This window comes from Schistocerca serialis, chromosome 7 (assembly GCF_023864345.2).
Source record: "Schistocerca serialis cubense isolate TAMUIC-IGC-003099 chromosome 7, iqSchSeri2.2, whole genome shotgun sequence".
Classification (NCBI taxonomy): domain Eukaryota; kingdom Metazoa; phylum Arthropoda; class Insecta; order Orthoptera; family Acrididae; genus Schistocerca; species Schistocerca serialis.
The window spans coordinates 526,048,320-526,069,668 of NC_064644.1; the positions used below are offsets into that span (position 1 = coordinate 526,048,320).

At 39.7% G+C, this 21,349-nt stretch overlaps 1 long non-coding RNA gene across 1 annotated transcript in view; it reads right to left on the reverse strand.

The window, feature by feature from the left end:
• LOC126412768 (uncharacterized) overlaps window positions 1-14,873 on the reverse strand; it is a 464,306-nt gene extending 449,433 nt beyond the window's left edge. Inside the window, exon 1 of the long non-coding RNA XR_007575338.1 lies at window positions 14,829-14,873. This is a non-coding gene — a long non-coding RNA (uncharacterized LOC126412768). The remainder of the gene's footprint in view (window positions 1-14,828) is intronic.
• Window positions 14,874-21,349: the final 6,476 nt, after the last annotated feature.

Genomic DNA, 21,349 nt, shown 5'->3' on the forward strand with positions numbered 1-21,349 from the left:
ACGGCCACCAGGCAGAAAATTCCGCTGGTGCACTTGACTATAGATAAATTAATTTGATCAGTTCCACCTGATGGCGGCTATCTCTAACACTTCACTCGTTGTTGCTCACAGGAAAACCTCCACAACAGCAACGCCGGAACCAACAACGTAATGCTCAAAACCACTCAACCTTCACGTCCTGGGTCGGCGAACGACGATGCTCGTACCGGTCGGACAGCTACAGGCAGACTCCGACACTGCGCGGAGACCGCCAGCGGCCCAGTCGACTACGCCGCACGGAGATATCCTCGGACCCACCGACCGACCAATAATCCACCAATGTTCAGATATGTGTGAAATCTTACGGGACCTAACTGCTAATGTCATCAGTCCCTAAGCTTACACACTACTTAACCTAAATTATGCTAAGGACAAACACACCCATGCCCGAGGGAGGACTCTAACCTCCGCCGGGACCAGCCGCACAGTCCATGTCTGCAGCGCCTTTAGACCGCTCGGCTAATCCCGCGCTCCCACCAAAGGTCAGGCCCGGCTTACGTGATGCGTGGCGGCAACGGTCGGTCCACGCAGGACTCACTGCTGCTGCAAGCCGGCGACTGGCTGGCCCGGGCTGCGCTCCAGACGAGTTGCAACTGACTGCCAGGGCCCAACTCACGACCTGAACTGCCTGCCGCCATGACCTCTCCTCCTCGCACTTTCTGATTCACTGCCAGTACGCCAACACTTAAAACAAGCTGTCAGTTGAAACTACAGCAATTACACACACAGTTTGACAAACACTTAGACGAAGACTTTAACGGTACTCCACAGTAACTAAGCACGCACGAAGACAAATCGGAGTAGATGCACACGCACATGCACAGCCGACTCATGAACGATCGGCGAGCCAAAACGCGTCGTTCGGTAGGACGACCGACCGACGATCCACCAAGACCGTGGCCCGGTTCACGTGATGCGTGGGGGCAATGGTCGGGCGAGCCATGTCGACGCAGACCTCACTGCTGCTCCAACCCGGCTGCACTAGTGCTGCATTGCAACTCCCCGACTGGCAGGTCTGGACTGCAGACACGTTCCAACTGACTCACAGACCCGAAGTCGCTATCCGAGCTGCCTACGATAGACAACGACCGGGAAATAATAGCAGTCGAGCAAAGATACTATGAGAGGGGATATATCGATACGCGCTGCCAACACCGCTCACGGTCAGGCAAAGCAGCAACTCAGTGACAGTGGAAATTTAAATTAACGTAGTAAGATGGAAGTACGTTAAAAACAGGGTGTAAAATACATGATGGCAGGAACACGAGCCACACAAGGCTCAATAATACATAAATACCGTTGTTGTGCAGGCAGTTGTGTGCTTCCAATTCACAGCGATTTCCAAACTCCCTGATTTCGGAGCCGCACAGGGCTGCCACTGGCTGGTAAATTTGTGGGCAGAAGGTAGGGCATTCCTCTGAAGTGGCACAGCCTGCGAGCGCCGCCAGTACTGTGAAAGAACAACACCAAAGTGGTACACATATTCTGCCACATCCTGATCTCACTATAAAATACACTCTAAGACAAAAAAAAAAAAAGATTCACTATGAAGGAATTATCCGAAGGGGACGGAAATCGGTAGATGTGATATATACGTTCAGACAAACAAATGATTGTAATTTCAGAGAAGTTGGATGATTTATTCAAAAGCAAGAGCTTCACAAATCGAGCAAGTCAGTAATGTGTTGGTCCGCCTCTGCTTCTTCTGCGAGCAGTTATTCGATCTGGTCTCATGAGGGATATAATGCCAAATCGTGTCCAACTGGTGTATTAGAGTTTCAAACTCCCGAGATGGTTGGAGGCCCTGCCCACAATGCCCCAAATTATTCAATACGGTCTTTCCGAAGCAAGAAGTGTTATTACTGTCGAAAATTCGCCTTTACTTGTTTGAAATGCACATATAAACATCTCAACCACTGTTCAAATGGTTCAAATGGCTCTGAGCACTACGGGACTTCTGAGGTCATCAGTCCCCTAGAACGTAGAACTACTTAAACCTAACTAACCGAAGGACATCACACACATCCATGCCCGAGGCAGGATTCGAACCTGTGACCGTAGCGGTCGCGCGGTTCCAGACTGAAGCGCCTAGAACCGCTCGGCCACTTCTCGAATTACGACAGTCTCTAACATGCATCTCATCTTTTCCTACAGCGTCTTTCCCTGCCTTACACGGGGCGTACGTGTTTGGTAAATTTCTTCACTTTTTCCGGTTTCGCACATCGTCCTCCGTCAGTTGTTTGTCTCTACAGTCCTCTCGAATGCAGTCCACCCACCTCTTTTTTTACGGCTTCCTCTATCCCTGGAAACTTCAATTATTTCCATATCACTCCCTGCAAGATGAATTTGGTCTCTTCTCACAATACGCCCACACCGCTGGAGTCACCTCTCCTGCACATCCTCATATTTTCTCATTTGGAATCCGGTCTATCCACATATCGACCTCGACATCTCCATCTCTGCTACATAAAGCCAGTTGCAATGGTTCTTGGTTGTTGCCCTTGCCTCTGCCCCAAGACAACAATTCTGGCCTTGCAATTGTCTCTTGACTTTGAAATTTACATTTTTGTAATAGATGAATCCAGACGTCCTTTTGAAATTCTTCCATCCAGATTCCAAGTTTCCATTACTTGCCACATATTTGACAATATCTGCCTTTCTTGGGTTCTTTCCATTCTTTATAACTCTGTCACCTTCCTGGTTGCCCAGACGTGAGTACTTCGTTTTATTTCTGCTGACTTAAGCACTGCTGCGCGGGGTAGCCGCACGGTATAGGGCGCTTTGCCACGGTTCGTGCGGCTTACCCCATCGGGGATTCGAGTTCTCCCTCGGGCATGGGTGTCTGTTGTAACATTATGTGATTGCCTTATCATTTTAAATCTTTCACTAATCGAGCAGTCGCTCGGAAACAGCTACAATTAGCAAATAATGTTGCGACAATATAAAAGGTGAACGACCTGTGACGTAACTTGTTTATTGTCGAAGCGCCGTCAGAGATGCAGTGAGTTATTGACTTTGAAATCCGCGGCGCGAAAAATAGACAGAAGAAGAACACTTTTACACTTTTTTTTTTTTGATGTACGAGATATTCTCGATGAACCGTTACTCATTCTTCTCTTGTCTCCTGTAACTTGTGTCGGACGCGCATGTCTTGCCGCCGTATTATTATCGTTAAAAATAATATTGTTTTAGTGTAAAGTAAATGTGTAATACTAAAAGTGCCTAGCAGTAGATTTATTGTGCGAAGTGTATGTGAAAACGTCAAAAGAATTGTTTTCATTACGAGAAGTGCCAGTCTAAACGGCATTCATGTTAAATCCTTCATTGCAGTGTAAGTTCGTCTATTAATTGCCATAAATTCAGAGTTAAATGGAACTGGTGTATGGACTATTTATTTAATATAGAATCTATGTCTCACTCCTTCATGAAGTTATTTAATTTTCTTTATGTTTCTGCCAAATAGAGAGTTCACAGTCACGAATTCTTTCGTCGAAATCGGACGGAAGTTGTATGCGGCGAAATATTTTCTCCGCGCCATATTCTACTGGTAAATGCATGATAAACTACGGTCCCTTAGGAAATTCATGTTGAGCTATCCAAAAATAATTATATTTTGAATAGGTATTTACTCTCCTCTGCAATGCAACTTCCGACTCATCAGACGATCCAACAAGAAACAGCCGCACACGGTCAGCGTTTCCACCGCTGATTATAGCTATATGTTACAGCACAAAAATAAACATATTGTTATAATTAGCGACTACGAACGGGGTGAATCACAGTAATGGATTTAATTACTGAGTGGAAAAATTTATATTTCGACTGAAAGTTGACATACGCGGTGAGACAATCACAGCATCGTCTATATCCATACTATTTGTGGTGTCGTCTGAAGAATGGGCCCCCAAAGCAAGGTTGGCTCCTCCCATCGAAACCACAAAAGAGTAGAGTTGATGTACGCCGCGCTGACCAATCAAAAACGCCAGGCATCCTAGAACAGTGGTTCCCGACCTTTCTTACACCATTACCCCTGAGTGCAATCAGACAGTAGCTAGCATCCCCGCCCTCCCCCCCCCCCCCTTCCATCTGTTGCCTCCTCCCCCACAATATCACCAACTTTAGTACCAACTAAAGTGTGGAATGAAAGATTTTTCCTGGGACACTTTTATTTTTAAAATGATGAAAGATGAATGATATTTAGTTTGTGTGTGTGTGTGTGTGTGTGTGTGTGTGTGTGTGTGTGTGCGTGCGTGTGTGTGTGTATGTGTGTGTGGCGGTGACTTGGCTCTGTTATTGTTCCCGAGTAGTGATTTCCGAAGACGGAAAAAAATCGAGATTCGAGCAGTGATTAAGTACTTTGTAAAGAAAGGTATGAAAGAAAATGACAGTCATGCCAGTTTCCAGAATACTCTAGGTGACTCTGCTCCTTCATATTCAACTGTTGGCAAATGGACAAATGAAATTTGGTCGGGGGAGCTTTGATGATGATGCACACAGTGGTCGACCAAGATATGTCACTACACCAGAAATCATTGCGAAAGTGCACAAAATGGTCATGGAGGAAGTGCGTGAAATTGCTCACGTTTGCCAGATGTCACCTGAAAGGGTATATCACATTTTAACTGAAGAATTAGAAATGAAAAAGTTATATGCAAGATGGGCGCCCGACTCTTGACGAGGAACAAAATCGCATGAGAATGAACATATCGGAACAATGTTTTGTACATTTTAGGAGTACAAACAAGATGTTTTGCGCCAATGAAATTTGGGTGCACTACTGTACCTCAGAGACAAAACAACAGTCAAAGTATTGGAAACATGATGATTCTCCGCCACCAAAGAAAGCAAAGACAATTCCTTCGGCAGGAAAGGTCATGGCATCAGTTTCTGGGATGCGAAGGGGATTCTGTTTGTAGATTATCTCCCCACTGGGCAAACAATTACTGGAGAACAATATGCTAACCTCCTGGCAAATCGCAACACAAGATACGCGAAAAAAGGCCAGGTTCAGCTAGGAAGAAAGTCATCTTCCATCAAGACAATGCGTGGCAGCACACATGTGTCGTCGCCAATGCAAAATTACACCAACTACGGTATGAATTGTTGTCACACCCGCCTTACTCACCTGATATGGCTGCGTCAGACTTCCATCTCTTCCCAAATCTGAAAATTTTTCTTCGTAAATGAAGATTCACTTCAAACGAACAATTGATAGCTGGAGTTGACAGCTATTTTGCAGTCCTGGAGGAAACTCATTTTCGAGATCGGATGAAGACAATATAATATCGTTGGACCAAGTTCATTAATCTACAAGGAGACAATATTGAAAAATAAAAAAAGTTTCAATGATTTAAGTAATTTTTTTCTATTCCGTTCCGAGCACTTTTCAAAGCACCCTCGTAACTACCCACAGTGAGGCTACACACTTGTTACAAAATATAGTTCTCCTGCATTACTCCTCACTATTGTTCACTTGCTTGGCCTACACACTGCACGTTTAAAATCAAGCAAGCTCAGCTACGTGCACTATACCTACTGTTCGTAAATCACTTCATTGCTGCACTCCTTACTTCTGAACTGGCAGAAACTGTTCGGCTTCAGGCTGTTAATGTTTTGCGTGTAACCACCCTAATAATAATAATAATAATAATAATAATAATAATAATAATTTTAAATTCTTCTGGGCTTGCAGCGTTATATATGTCTTGTAAGGACATTATGCGTACATTAAGCCAAAACTCTGCTTTGTGTAGCAGTTATTATTGTGACTTTATTTTCATTGGCTGTAGGCCTATTTCGGCTCAAAGGCCATATTCAAGCACTCTGCAACATTAGTACGGTACTTAGATCATATACCCGTGAGTTTACGTAATAAATAATTATTCCGTATATTTGGCGTAAGACTTACTTCCATATTACATCGTTGACGCTCTTGCTGTCAGATATCTTACTTGGTGCGTTTTTAAGCAAAGCACAGGCGAAATTATAAATTCCTCGCCAACTAATGTCTGAGCAGTGGAATTTTTCTTTGTTGGCCAGTATCTTTAAGATCTTATTAACATTTTGTAAGTTTGACAGTTTCGAGATATGTCATAGAGTAAATATCTCTGGAGTGAGCACTCACATGCGCAGGACAGATTTTGTGTTGTCAACATACATTGCCGGCCTGGTCACGTGATCTCGAGACGTCGAGTGTTCGTATAGCGCCCTGTATATTTAGAATGTCACTACATCCCTAGTACAGACGGATTCTTTTCGTACGTGTCGTGGATTATTTATATATGTTGCGCAGACATTTTAACAGTATCCATTTGATACCGGGAATAAACCAGTTACGTAACTTTTAAGGGCAAGTGATATTACATTCAGCTTCTTTGCGATAGGTGTCATAGTTCAGATGCACTCGATTTTTTGTAGTTTTTGGTATGATACCGCACTTTATAGTATTACAGAGCCTGAAGTACATTTTTGCAGTGATAGTCCTGCAAAACGACTTGGCAGTACGTTAGTACTTTCGCAAGTGTCCGAAAAACACCGAATTTACCACACATTAGCGATTATATCCCTGCTAATTCGTCCTTTTTTCTTGTATATCTGCGTATTTATTTTCTCGTTTTTGCGACCTAAAGCACAATTTTTCTTACTGGTGGCACTTTGAGGTATTTATTTTACGCATTTTAAGTACTTGCTCCCAGTTCATTAAATAAATAGTACACGGAGTAATCTATATACATAATTGGCAAGTCACTGATAAATGCATGGAGGATAGTATTTACTGAAACAACTAACCTTTCCCTTTCCTGTTCCACTAGCAGATTTACGAGAGGAAGCGATTGTTTGTAAGCTTTTGTACGAGCCGTAATATCTATTATATAGTCATAAAATCGTAGAAAAGTAGGTCTACAGAATCAAGTCTTAATTATAATGCGTCTCGAAATTTTTAAACGTATACAGTGTCTCTTACTAAAATGAAAACTATAATTAGAGCTATATGGAATGTACCTATGAAAAGTTACTATCCCTCCTTTCACATATTTTTCTTTGCATCCGTAGCAACAACGTAATTCACCATCGCTTTTACACTATCAACAAACTGTGAAACACAACAAAAACTCTTGGTATTATAAACTTCAAACGCTGCAGAAAGCACACAGGCACAGCGAAGTCCCGAGATCACGTGACAATCCTGGTTTAATGTTGACAACATGTGCAGAACGCAATGCTCACTCCAGAGATATTTACTCTATGAGTTATGTCAGCGATGTTACATGGCTACAGATTTGTTTTTATAAATCTATGAAGATGTGTGATAGTACAATCTTTGCAGCTGTATATTGGTGTTCGTTTTATGAAATTATCCGTGGTCAGTAATTTCAACAAAATTATCAAAAATGTTTATATGATTTAAATCGGTTTGTTCTTTTAAAAAAATTTCTGGATATTTTCTGTGTGTATATATATTTCTATCTCTTCCAGAAAGTTCAACATTGGGCCTTTTGTGTTATGTGGAGAATTTGCATCGAATTTTTATTCTTGTCTATGTTGTGATTTTCAGTTTTTACATGGTTAAATACTGTAGATGGGTTTGTGTCACTGTTTATGGTATGTTCTCGGTATCTAATTTGGAAATTTCTGCCTGTTTGGCCACTCACTTTTATCATCAGCGATGTAGAGGACAAATCACAACATGTGTGTAGTGAATGGAGTTTGTGAGGAACCTGTAACCTCCACCGCATTAATGCTATTCATCGAAAAAAGTAATTATTGATGACCTAAACAATCAGTATTAGAGTCTTTCAAAACTGTGATAATAGTAATGATCTTCTGTAAGTCATATATTTTCGTGACTGAAACAGAATCGAATGGTTTGGTTTTTACACCTCAGAAAATTTCATTTTACCCCTCAGGGGGTACTTACACCCACGTCGGAGACTACTGTGCTATAGGTTCGCTATGTCGCCGCAATCGACGGTCTGCTTAAGACTGATCAGAGGAACGCTGGGCCGAGTTGGCAGTCAGTGATCAAGTGGACAGCATCGTCTTAGGTAGGCCGTCAGTGTGTCAAATGTCTTTGGCAGAACATTAACGTGCATGTCAGTTGTTCCCAAGTGGAGAGTCTTGTAAATTTGTGTGTATCACGTGATACTTTAACACTAAGAGACAGTTGTAAATACTTAGAACATGCCTGAGGAAATGGATTGTACAAAGTTAAGTAAATCTTCATATCCATATTGTAATAAAGTGAACTAATATTTAATATGTTGAAGTTCCGCTCAATCATCTCCTGTAACAAACCAAAGACCCCATCGTTGTGCCGACGAGAGTATTTTCGTACGGTCAACATTATGCAAACTACTGTGAGGAGCGTAGCAGATTACCTACAATTCTACCAAGTAGTAGGTTTTCTCACCATTCTATTCGCTTAGGAATTATAGGAGGAATGACTACTCAAATGCCTCTGTGCCTGCAGTAATTAGTCTAAACCTGTCGTCGCAGCCCCTACACGGGCGATACATAGGGATCCATAGTACATACCCAGAATCTTCACGTAATTCTGATAACCTTTCGCTGGATGTTTGGGGTCTGTCTTAAAGAGTCTGCCAGTGCAGGTTTCTCAGCATCTCTGTATCGCTGTTCGAGCAAACCCGAGGCCACTCGTGCTGTTCTTGTTTACACATGTACAATATGTCCTGTGTCTTCAGTTTGATATGGGGCCACATTCTCGAGGATGGACACATCAGTCTTCTGTAAACAATCCACTTTGTACACTGAATGCATTTACTCATTATCTTAACAATGAACCGAAGTCTGTCATCTTCTTTACCTATGATTCGAACTATGTGATAACTTCATTTCATATCCCTACAGATTGTTACCCATGTATTTGTATGGCTTGACTGATACCAAAACTAAGTTATTGATACGTTTTTCCGTTCTGTGGAGTGCACAGTTTTACATTTATTAAGAGTTAAAGCAAACTGAAAATCTTTCCACCACTTTGAAATCTTGTCAACATCTAACGACAGTACTTCATTATAGATAACTGCATCAGCCGCAAAAAGTCTGAGATTACTATTTGTTGTGGTTGGCAGGAGAGCCAACACCGTGTTACTAGAGGAGGCCAAAAGGCACGCGTTTTAGCTCACGCAGACTAGCGTGAGGTCTGGAACAGGACAAGGAAATTAGAATTTAGAAAAACGGACGTAGCTGGTGGAATACTTAACTTTAATCCATTAATGATGAACGTCGCTCTTGACGGTACATGATTCACAATATCAATAATAACTGAATATGGCGCCTTGTAAGGTCGTAGCTAATGACGTAGCTGAAGGCTATGCTAAACTATCGTCTCGGCAAATGAGAGCGTATTTTGTCAGTGAACCATCGGTAGCAAAGTCGGTTGTACAACTGGGGCGAGTGCTAGGAAGTCTCTCTAGACCGGCCGTGTGGCGGCGCTCGGTCTGCAATCACTGATAGTGGCGACACGCCGGTCCGACGTATACTAACGGACCGCGGACGATTTAAAAGCTACCACCTAGCAAGTGTGGTGTCTGGCGGTTACACCACAGTATTGTTATTGCCTGTACGGTTATTAACATACAACACGAAAAGCAAATGTCCCAACAGACTTCTCTGAGGCACTCTTGAAGCTACTTCTACGTCTGTCGATTACTCTGTGCCCCAGATAACGTATTGTGTACGCCCTGCCAAGCAATCCTTAGTCCAGTCACGAATTTAGTTTGATATGCCATAAGAACGTACTGTCTTTAATTAGGGTTCGTGTCAATGCTTTTTCAAAGTCAGTAAAACCTGCATCCGTCTGATTGCATTGATTCACGTCTTTCAGGGAGAAGGCGGAAATTGGGTTTCGTATGACTTATGATGAAATACATCCCAGTTCGCATTCAGCACGCCACTGTGTTCTATTTACCTATGCCGTTACGTGACGAGCGAAGGAACCGTAAAGAAAACGATTAAAACCGGGAAAGCCCGCAGACGTACGAAGAGAGAATGGAAGAGCCTAGCCTGCAGGGAAAAGATCTACGAGTTGGTCGTAGGAGTGAAAAGCTTCTGCATAATCCTGGTTTCACAATTCCTCAACTTACACTGGAACTTCCATAGATGGCTGAGTATCAATACAGGCTTTCACGGTCGGTATTTGCATCATTAGTCATTTTTCTTTTATAGGTTTAGGTCGCACTCCGAAGGCTGTTTCTCTGGGAAATACTGACAAATTGGCAGTATCACATCATGCACTGGCACCAGGGAACCGACAAATTCGTTTCTCCTATATTACGGTTTTTTCGAGATCTGATCCTTACAATGCCAGTACATACAGAGAGGCCATAGGAAGTCAGAAGCACAAACTTTAATAGAAATGAAGATGAAATGAAACTAAACGAATTGTGGCTCTCAGTGCTAAATAAAGCAAACAGTGCCAACTCTCCGCCTCTGCAAACTTCGCAACACTCGCCGGCACGACCACGTGGTTTCTGAGAGCCATTGATGACGTCACGAACCGACTATTTCGTGGATATGTATAAGCAGTTCAGTTTGTTGAATTTTTTCATTGATGACCCTGCTTTCTCAGTGTTTATAGCCTCTGATGATTTGTCTAGCACTGGCAGACCTAATGTCAGGCGGGAAAACACACCTTGAATCGCGACCTAAAGCCTATAAAACAGAAGTCACCAATGACGCCCGAGTAACGTTGTACCTTATAGTTACCGAATCAGTCATTTAATGAAAACTTCGTGCAACATGGCCGTGAAGAACAAAACACAAAGCATGGCACTTGTACATGCACCTTTTGTTCGATACGAGAGGAATGTTCATAAATTGCTAACATCTTCAGTGATGACGAAACAAGAGTTTTACTTTAACTTAGGGAGTGGTCTCATCCAAATTCACAAAGCCATGCATCATGGCAATTGTAATGAATATGTCCTGAGTATGGGAAATATGTGTCGGACCGATAGTCATGACGTATTCATGAGGATCGGCATTTTACGAGCGTACTTTACTGGTATCGTAAGATGTAATTCCATTTCAATCATTTCATCAGCGAGTCCAATCATTTCGTGTCACTGAATTTAGTTTGTGTCACCTCTGTTCCAGAGTGTCTGCAGCGTGGCTTCCAACCGTGGATTTAATAATACGTTTACAATAGTGCATACTCGACGAAGGCGCGGGGGAGGGGCTGGGGACTGGAGGATAATAAAGCTACCAACTTCTACATCTAATGGGGGACTGATACGGACACCGGATCAGTGAGAGCTACAACATCAAAAATGTATTGAGATGTTCTTCGGTAGATGCTATACCTTTTTCCACCACCACTCAACAAATTGAATTCTGTTACGGAGCAATCCCTACGGAAAATGAATCTTAATTGGCAAGAAACGCGATGAGACACATTTCTTACGTCAGAGGTGATGCGTCTTCTAGATCGTATTTGAACTAACGGGAATATTATCAATAGCTACGCCCCTTTTTATTTAAATTACTTTTACACGCAAGGAGATATCAGCAGAACCATGAACTGCGACAGTTTGCTCACAAAATTATAGTCACCAAAAACATTCTAGTTGCCACACTTAAGAAAACTCATGACAGCTATACACGCAGGAGCTTACAATCATTTAGCATCTTATTATCACCGTCATATGATGAGTCACTCAGTGCATCCAGAAACACTACACGGAATTCAATTAGAGACTAGACGTCTTTTCAATAGAAGAATTCAAAAGGCGTCCTTAAAGATGATCTTAAGGGGATACGGAATCGGATTTTGGGTTATAAAATCGAATTTTTTTTTATTTGCGTATTATATTCTGCCATGTTTCCTCTTTAAAATGACGTATCATACATAGTTCTACTACAATTATAACTATTTTATTTTTATATATTTGTGAGGTCGGGTATTGCGCTTTAGTTATACACGTCTCTCGTGGCTGACCATGAACTTTTTGGCAGTACCTTTAATGTGACATGAATTCAAATATCCCGGTTTCCAGCGACTATTTATACACTAGTTGCCCGAAAATGTTTCTCTCTGGTTTCCTCAAGTTACTCTTTGACTTTGTGGCGGGACTGTTTTGTAAACAGTGTGATATAGGAAAGTAGTTGTTGTTGAGTTATTTCGTATTTAGTGCTTCATTTTTCGCAGTGAAAATGCCTAGAGCTAAAGCAAAAGTATTTAAAAAGCGTGTGAACTGGCAAAAGAAAAGAAATAATGATTCATTAGCAAAGCAAAGCAGTTCATCATCATCACTGTTGGAAAATGTGAATCCACTTATTACTGATTTGCCGAACGAACTTACACCAAATGAAAACAGTGCTTCTCATAAAAAACTAAGAGATTTGGAAGAGAAATATAATTTACTTGATAGAGGGAATGAAGTTTTTGAACTCATTGATACGAATATATTGTGTGAAGCTCTTGAAAACAGTTTGTGCTGCAAAAAATGTCATGGAAACGTTTCTCTGAAAGTAGAATCCCATGTTGGCCTGGCTGCCCAGTTTAATTTAATATGCAGTGTTTGTAAATACAGCTGTAAGTTTCCAAGTTCGGTTTCAGTAACTGTAAATAATGGATACAAGAAAACTGAACTTTATAGTGTAAATATTAGGTTAGTTTATGGATTGTGAGCAATTGGTAAGGGCAAAGCAGCTGGTGATATGCTATGTGGTGTTCTAAATCTTCCAAGTGCACCTTCAAAGTTTGAAGCTTACAATTATGTACTAGGATCTGCAGTTGAAGATGTAGCACAGAAGTCAATGCAGGTTGCTGTGGAAGAAGCAGTGGAAGAAAATGACGGCAGTCGTGACCTCACAGTGGCGTTTGATGGCACGTGGCAGAAAAGGGGCCACACCTCCAACAATGGTGTTGTAACAGCAACTAGTGTTGATACTGGCAAGGTTATTGATGTTGCAATAATGTCTAAATACTGTAGGTGCACAGGCAGGCTGAAAAATGAACACAGTGATGACTGTATTGCTAATTATTATGGTAGTAGTGGTGGCATGGAGGTTGCTGGGGTGAAGAAAATTTTTCATCGCTCTTCACAGTGGTATAATGTTCGCTATGTCAAATATCTGGGAGATGGTGACTCTAAAGCATTCAAAGAAGTTTTGGAAAGCAAACCATATGGGAACAGTGTAAATATAAGCAAACTTGAATGTATAGGACATGTGCAGAAGAGAATGGGTGCCAGGCTGAGAAGGTTAAAATCAGTTATGAAAGGGAAAAAACTAGATGATGGGAAAACCTTGGATGGCAGAGGAAGATTGACTGATTCCATAATAGACCACATTCAGAACTGCTATGGCCTTGCAATCAGGCAAAATACAGGCAATCTTGAAGAAATGAGGAGAGCTATATGGGCTTTATATTTCCACACCGCATCCACGGATGAGCATCCACAACATGGTTTGTGCCCCAAAGGTGAAAACAGCTGGTGTAAATACAATAGGGGACTAACAACAGGAGAGAAATACATTCACCACCACAGTCTACCATCAGCCATCATGGCAGAAATAAAGCCCATTTTCAGAGATCTGGCTGACAGAAGTCTTCTGATGAAATGTCTTCACGGAAAAACGCAGAACCCCAACGAGTGCTTGAATAGTGTGATATGGCATCGTCTCCCAAAAACAGTGTTTGTCGGAATTAATACACTACATTTTGGTGTGTATGATGCTGTGGCAACCTTCAATCTTGGAAATATAACTAAATGCCAGGTCCTTCAAAAGTTGGGTATGTGTGTTGGTTCCTGTACGGTACGTGCTATGTTCTTTTTAGATCAGCACAGACTAAGGCATGCTGATAATATAATCAAGACATTAGTGAAAAAAGCAAGACAGGTGCAGAGGGGTGCCAAAAGAAGACTTGAAGATGATTATGAAGACTGTGAAGGGGGTATTAGCTACGGATCAGGAATGTTTTAATCTTCTTTCTCCGTTTCCCATAAGTTTACTTTTTACTTCATCTAGGAACATTATCTCAGGTACTGGTCAACCTAGAAGTCTGAAATTTTTATGACGTAGTGACATAGGTCCCTATTACATACTGAAACAACGATTTTTTAATTACTTGATTTACAAAAGACTTAGGGGTGATAGTCTAGTAAAAAGCGATGGAAAAAATTTACTTAAAAATAAATGTACAATATCTCTGTAAGAAAATACTTTGACAATAAACTGTTGTTTCAGTATTGTTGTAACATATGAATGCACATACAGTAAAATTTTTACCTCTCTGTCTCCAGTAGTTTGTGAGAAAATGTTCCCTATAGTAGGCATATATTAACATTGCGGGGATAGGTGATTCCGTATCCCCTTAAGTATTTGTGTTGTTTTGCTTATCTTGTATACATAAGCATGTATGAGTGGATATTTCATGTATTATTTGAAGTAAAGAGGAGACATCTGAAGCTAAAAGGTGGAAACAAATCTCGTGTAATATTACAATTAGACTGCCATTAGTCACTTTCACGTTGAGGATTAACGGCTACGTTTTGTATCTCCAGGAGGAATTTTTAATCGATGAATCTGTGAGAATTTACCGCCGTCTGGAGATAAAGAAATGAGTGCTCGAAAAGAATAATTGAAGTTTGACTGAAGGCTGTTTTATTGTGAATCATTCTCCAGGGTCATTCGAAATTCTGGTGCAGAATATCGAACTCGAACAGCAAAGAAAAGCAACTTCCATGCCGTGTGTTGTTTATCGCTTTACGCAGCACTAGAGACGTACTGCTACGTTTTAACGAGAGGACATGTTCACTTACCGAGGACAGCCAGTGTGTGCGACTTCATAGCTGCGGTGGCCACTGCGCTTTGCGGTAGCAGTAGCGTCACCCGCTCTTTATAAAAGCCTGTCTCCTCGTGCGGAGTTCCGCACGCTGATGACGTCATTTGGAGCTTCCTTTTTGCTCGCACGTAGTCTCTTCTCCGTGAGCTTGCAGCCAGTTTCGGCGAACACGGTCATATGCAGTTGCGAATCTCCTGTTTATGCATTCGCCCCACACAGATGTGCTGTGCGCCAGAATATGGCGGCTGTACAAATACTGACTATTTTTAATGCTTTCCATTGTTACGCTTTAACCTTTTCGTAGATAATAACTAATACGTTTACACAGACACTGACAGAAGAAACAAATTGTTGTGTTTCTGAAGCAAAAGTTTACTACTTAATGGCCTTCCTTACTTTCGAACAAACACACAAAGGCTCAGTTGTACTCGGCAGCGATGTAGCTTGAGGCTCAGTCCTTTCTCCACTCCTGTGTAGCCCCTACACTGCCAATAAACCTAGCCCCAGTCTTCCTGCCCACCTCCTCCAGTGCCGCAATGACACCGCCTTCATAGCCCTAAACCCTGCCCACTACGAACCCGACCAATCCCTGCAACTCCATTTCATCCAGTTCACTCGCTGGTGCAAAACAGTGGTTCCTGTAACACAGCCTTCCAAAACGCATGCAAAGATAATTATAGGACGAAATATCCACACCTTCCGTCCTCATGATTTCTACATCAACATTTACGACCCATTTATCCGACTAAATAACACACCAAAACTCCTCCGACTAATCCCTAACATGAAACTGAGATGGGAACCTCACCTACCAAAAACACAACATCAAGATTGCATCCTCCACCACACTGCACACCTACAAAGTCTCTATCCTACCAATCCTTCTCTCATGCCAATGTAGTTTAGAGTCCGAATCCACCAAACACTTACCACTCCCTCTGAATGCTCGAAGATCATGCACTCCACCTTATCTTCCATGTTACAATACAACAATATATACAAAAGAATGTAAAATTAGTAAGTTCTCTGACAGTATTAAAAAATTTTGTAGAATATATAGAATAGTTGATCGGAATATCGTTTGATATATTTAAAAAACAATTCGAAAATCTTGGTCACATTCCTCTTTACGTTTTCTTGTTGGCCTTCTTTCTCTGAACTGTTATTATAAGATTGTCTCGAATTTTATTTGTGTTAATTTCACTAATAATATTTATTTGAAAGATTCTAATTGGTATTCTCATAATACCTTTTGCTAAATTTGATTTTTAAATGTTTTTGCAACCTCTTGTAACGGTGAGCATCAAATTAAGCTGGATGTAGCTAAAATGGTGATGCTATTGGTCAGCCACATTTGCTCCAGACTTGAATACACATCACATGATCACTAAAAGAACCTGCATTTACTCTAAATCAGAATTACAAAGTCTGGTACCTTTTAAAGAAGTACAGCAATGCAGACCAAATCGTAGCATTGAACTACTGATCATTATTCTCACCCTAATGGTCACTACTAGCAATCTACAACACATCACTATGTAAGATATATATGACAGTTTTCTTTTGCTTGTCTTTCACATGTGTGCAGTGTTTGATATTAAGAACTTCAAATAATATAATTTTTACTATTCAATGATTCTTTAGTCACAAGATGGCTGTTCTAGTGATATGAAATAAGTAATGGTGAAGTCATGTTGCATTTTTGTATGCATGTCAATTATTGATTTGGATAAGCATGAATGTTAAACACTGTTACTGAGTAGATGGTCTTTCAAATTATAATTCATTCAAAAATTTTTAAGCATTTTCTACTTATATTTGTAGTTATTGCGAAAATAGGGAAGGTTACTAAAATGTCTATGCAAGAAAATAGTAACATGGAGCTTAACACAGAGTAGAGCAAATTCACTAACACAGAAACCAAAAGTTCATGCATTTCAGAACATGATCTACAATTTGACTCTAAAAGCAATAAAAACTTCAACTGATAATAATTTACATGAAGTTGATGTTCCCTTACACACTTAGATCATGTATTTATTTAAGTGAAGTAAATGTTACAGTGGACAATACTTCATGTTAATCAAGCATACAAATAACTAATCAAACACTACTGTTTTGAAGTTTTCAAGCAATGGAAGAAAGTAAAAAAAGTCTTAAGACTGTACAACAAACAAACTTTAACAACATATTATGGCAGCTATGTAAGCAAAGCATGTGCCAACAAGAATGTTGGATAAACTAAGAAAACCATTCAACGATTTAACAGAACTTACTACAGTTTTAACAGTTTATCAACACAGTTTAATACTTTAAGAGGTGAATTTTCACAACTAAAGATGGCCTACAATGGTCTTCTGGAAGCTGTACATTCTTTGCCTATGGAACAAGAATAATTAAAAGATAATGTAGAAAAGTTAGGAAACAAAGTCGATACTTTCATCAAAGAGTATTGAGCTAAAGTTCAGAAACAATTTGATGATCAGTGTAAGCACTTTGTTAGTGACTTTTTGCAATGGATTTCACACAAGAACATAGAACTTAATAGCAAATATGTAGAACAGTTGTTGAAACCTTCTCTGATATGTTAGAAAACAAAACCCACAAACAAGTGCAGCTACACAGAGGTACATTACATATTGTCAACACAACGTTTACAAATGGTAGCCATCAGTGGTGCCAGTTCAGTACTCTCTGCATGAAGTGGACTTAAGTACTTGATACCCTTTATGATCTTTTTTTTAGAATATGTCAAGGTACATGTCACATATTTAAGAGCAGTATCGGCCCTCATTAGGAGAATTCTTAGACATGACAGCTGACAGTTGCAAGACTGTTGGATTCCTAACAGTAAATGTATAAAACTCATGATTAAAATGGAAAGATATTCTGCAAGACTGTAATATCAAACACATTCTGATATCAAAACTTCATACACAAAGTAATCCTATTGCACATATTTTCAGAGAATTTAATCACTTTATGAGCACATTGCAAGTACATAGCATAAGCATTGGGTGGAATTTATTGAGCATTTTGAACGTGTAGTGAATAATTTGCCAATTAACACAACCCATTATACACCTTCAGAGATACTAGCTAACAGTAAGGAAGTCACCAATTGGCTGAAACCACTGCCATGCCTACATAAAGCAGAATGTGCACTGGAGGAATAAAAGTAAAGAATCCAGTAATTGCACTCGCCAAACATGACAGCATTAAAGAGAATAACTATGACGAAAAGTTAGTACACATGCAGGAATATTTAGTTTGGGAAACCATATTGCTTAAATCACGCCCAAAATCTTCTGTCCTACAAAAAATTAACAGCATATGACACTTATTGTATACAGGACCATATAAGATTACCAGAATTCCTCATCCAGGTAGCTTAAAGAATTTTTCAGTAGCCAAGGTTTGAAAAAGTATCATAGAAAGTATAAATCCATGATTAGTGATTCACATGGAAACGTATACCAAGCAATTTCAATTTTCAATGTATAAAAATGGAGTGTAGCCATGTATGGAAGTGAAACATGGACGATAAATAGTTTGGACAAGAAGAGAATAGAAGCTTTCGAAATGTGGTGCTACAGAAGAATGCTGAAGATTAGATGGGTAGATCACATAACTAATGAGGAAGTATTGAATAGGATTGGGGAGAAGAGAAGTTTGTGGCACAACTTGACCAGAAGAAGGGATCGGTTGGTAGGACATGTTCTGAGGCATCAAGGGATCACCAATTTAGTATTGGAGGGCAGCGTGGAGGGTAAAAATCGTAGAGGGAGACCAAGAGATGAATACACTAAGCAGATTCAGAAGGATGTAGGTTGCAGTAGGTACTGGGAGATGAAGAAGCTTGCACAGGATAGAGTAGCATGGAGAGCTGCATCAAACCAGTCTCAGGACTGAAGACCACAACAACAACAACAATGTATAAAAATTGGGAACCAATGTCTCTTTTTGGTGATTATGCTACACTATCAAGCACCTGTAAAGAAATACTAGAAAGTAAACCACTATCCGAATAGTTTTGCTGTAGTGTACCAATATATTTTAAGTACAGTGTTCACTGCATAACATGAACTATTCAGCCCAATATATGTATCCAAATGTTTTCCTCATGTAATAGTTTGAATGTGAAACAGAAAACGACATATTGCAAGGAGCTGTACTGTATGGCACCATGTGCCTCCTATTGACACAGAAGATAGAGAAGTATTGTGGTACAAAACTAAATGTTTGTTTATAAAGAGACTTTTACTTTCCTTCTATAGAGATTAAAGAAGTAGTTTTATCTTCAATGTATATATCGAATATGCCTTGTGTGTGTTTAAACTGTTCTGCAGCATTCAAACATGATGCAGTATCTAAATAGAAGGAAAGTAACTTATTTGGTAATAAATCCTTTTTAACTAAAATGGCATTCTCATCAAGTGTGTCTACCTAGTGTGTATAATCGCCGATTCCTTTATAGCTTTGTTCAGAAGCTTCCATCGAAAATAAAATCCAGCCTAGTGTCTATAGTGGTTCACGAGAATGATGGTAAACAGAGGTATTTTACATTGGAAAACTAGCTATCCAAAGGTCATAGCGGATACACTCACCAAACGGTTCAACTTTAGAGCAGAGGATATCTATCTTTTCTTTAATTTTATCCCTAAAAATACTAGTTACGATTAGATTGACTTTCCTCACAATTCGGATGTCGGAAGTAACGATAATTTCAGATCAAACACTGTACTGCTGATGCATAAGAAAGGAGACAGAATCTCACTTGAAAAATAAATAAGTAAATAATTTAATAAAAATGGTGATGATAAACCAATCTAAGTACTTCTATAAAAAATTAGTATGGATATAGAAGTGTATGTACATTCTATATATCTGCGGGTAAGGCAACTCAAGACATCTTTCTATCTGTCACGTATTTTATCCAAAATAATGAAACACCTTGTGACTCTAGTGAACCTTAGTAAGTCCTTAAACATTATGTAAGAAAGTACAGGACCACTGACACTTTATTACTCAGTATCTTAATACAACAGATATAACTGATCACTACAGAATGAAAGTCAGTGCACTTGCCCCCACAGAAGTCTATACTGGGACATTGATAATTATTTGTGTATATTAATGATTTGGCTTTCGGTCTATTATTAAAAATGGTGATGCATGTATAAGATAATTTTTTTATCACATCTGTCACAGTTGCGAATCTGTGGTTCAAATAATTTATGTCACAATAAAAGAGCCAATCGATTGGTTCATGGTTCATCAGTTAAAACTAAATGATAAAAGTGACCATTATTGTATTTCCCACCGGTCTCCCCAGCAATGTTGATACTGGTGTACATGGTCATACGGAAGAGTCGGCAAAATTCTGGACTCCCATCTCAATAGTAAGCTTTACAAAATAACAAACAGAAGAGATGTGTGATAAATTATTAGTGGTAGCGTATTTCTGGCGGAATATTAGAAATAGTGACATTCATTACCTCCTCTTTACAGCTTATTGTGTTGTTGTGGCATTTTTAATACTTATCTGAATTATGAACTAACATAACTGTTACTTTACTGTCAGAATGGTATCGTGGGATGTACTTTTGAATTTCAGAGCTCTGTTGCTTCCACAAAAGACTTTACTTAATACAAAATATGAGTACATAATGTTGCTAACTTGTATATACTCCTTGTTCTAGCTATGTCAAAAAGAATGCACATAAATATTTAACTTGGATCAACACCAATATACACAACACCAGAAACTTTATATATATATATAAATATATGTATGTGTGTGTGTGTGTGTGTGTGTGTGTGTGTGTGTGTGTCCTGGACAAGATCATCTAGAATCAGAAGCATTTTGTGCACATTGTGGTAACTTGATTAGAAATATTTCTCTAAAATGTAAATGAGCTACCAGACAAATTTAAAACTGTATTGCAGTCTTGGCTAAAAAGAAAGTTCTTCTACAGTTCTGAATAAGAGTGTAAGTAATCTAAAATATTAAATGTGATGTTAAGCAAATGCTGTACAACTACATATTACATATAACTTTACATATGTTAGTTAATCATGTAAACGTGCAATCAGTCTTTAAGGAAATCATTTTCACACTTATGACAGTTTATGCAACGTCTGTGGTGCTTTTTATATAAAAATGAATATGGTTTCATTCGACTTAGATTCTAAGTACTTGGAGACTTCGAATGATAGAAAGGTTGCAGTCATAATGAAAATTTCAATATGGAAAATATGAAACAAAGAATACCTGAGAAAAGGTCAGCTGTGAGATGACCATGTGACCATGAATGATGTAAATACATTGCCACAAGTGAATATTGGTTCACATTAAGGTATGGACATGGATTGAATGTGATATTCAAGACAAAACATAAGAGGGTAAAAATCATACAAAAACAAAGGAATACATCTATACTTCTTTATTTAACTTTTTAGTATTATTTTGTTTCTAGCAGGTGATTGCAAAACCTC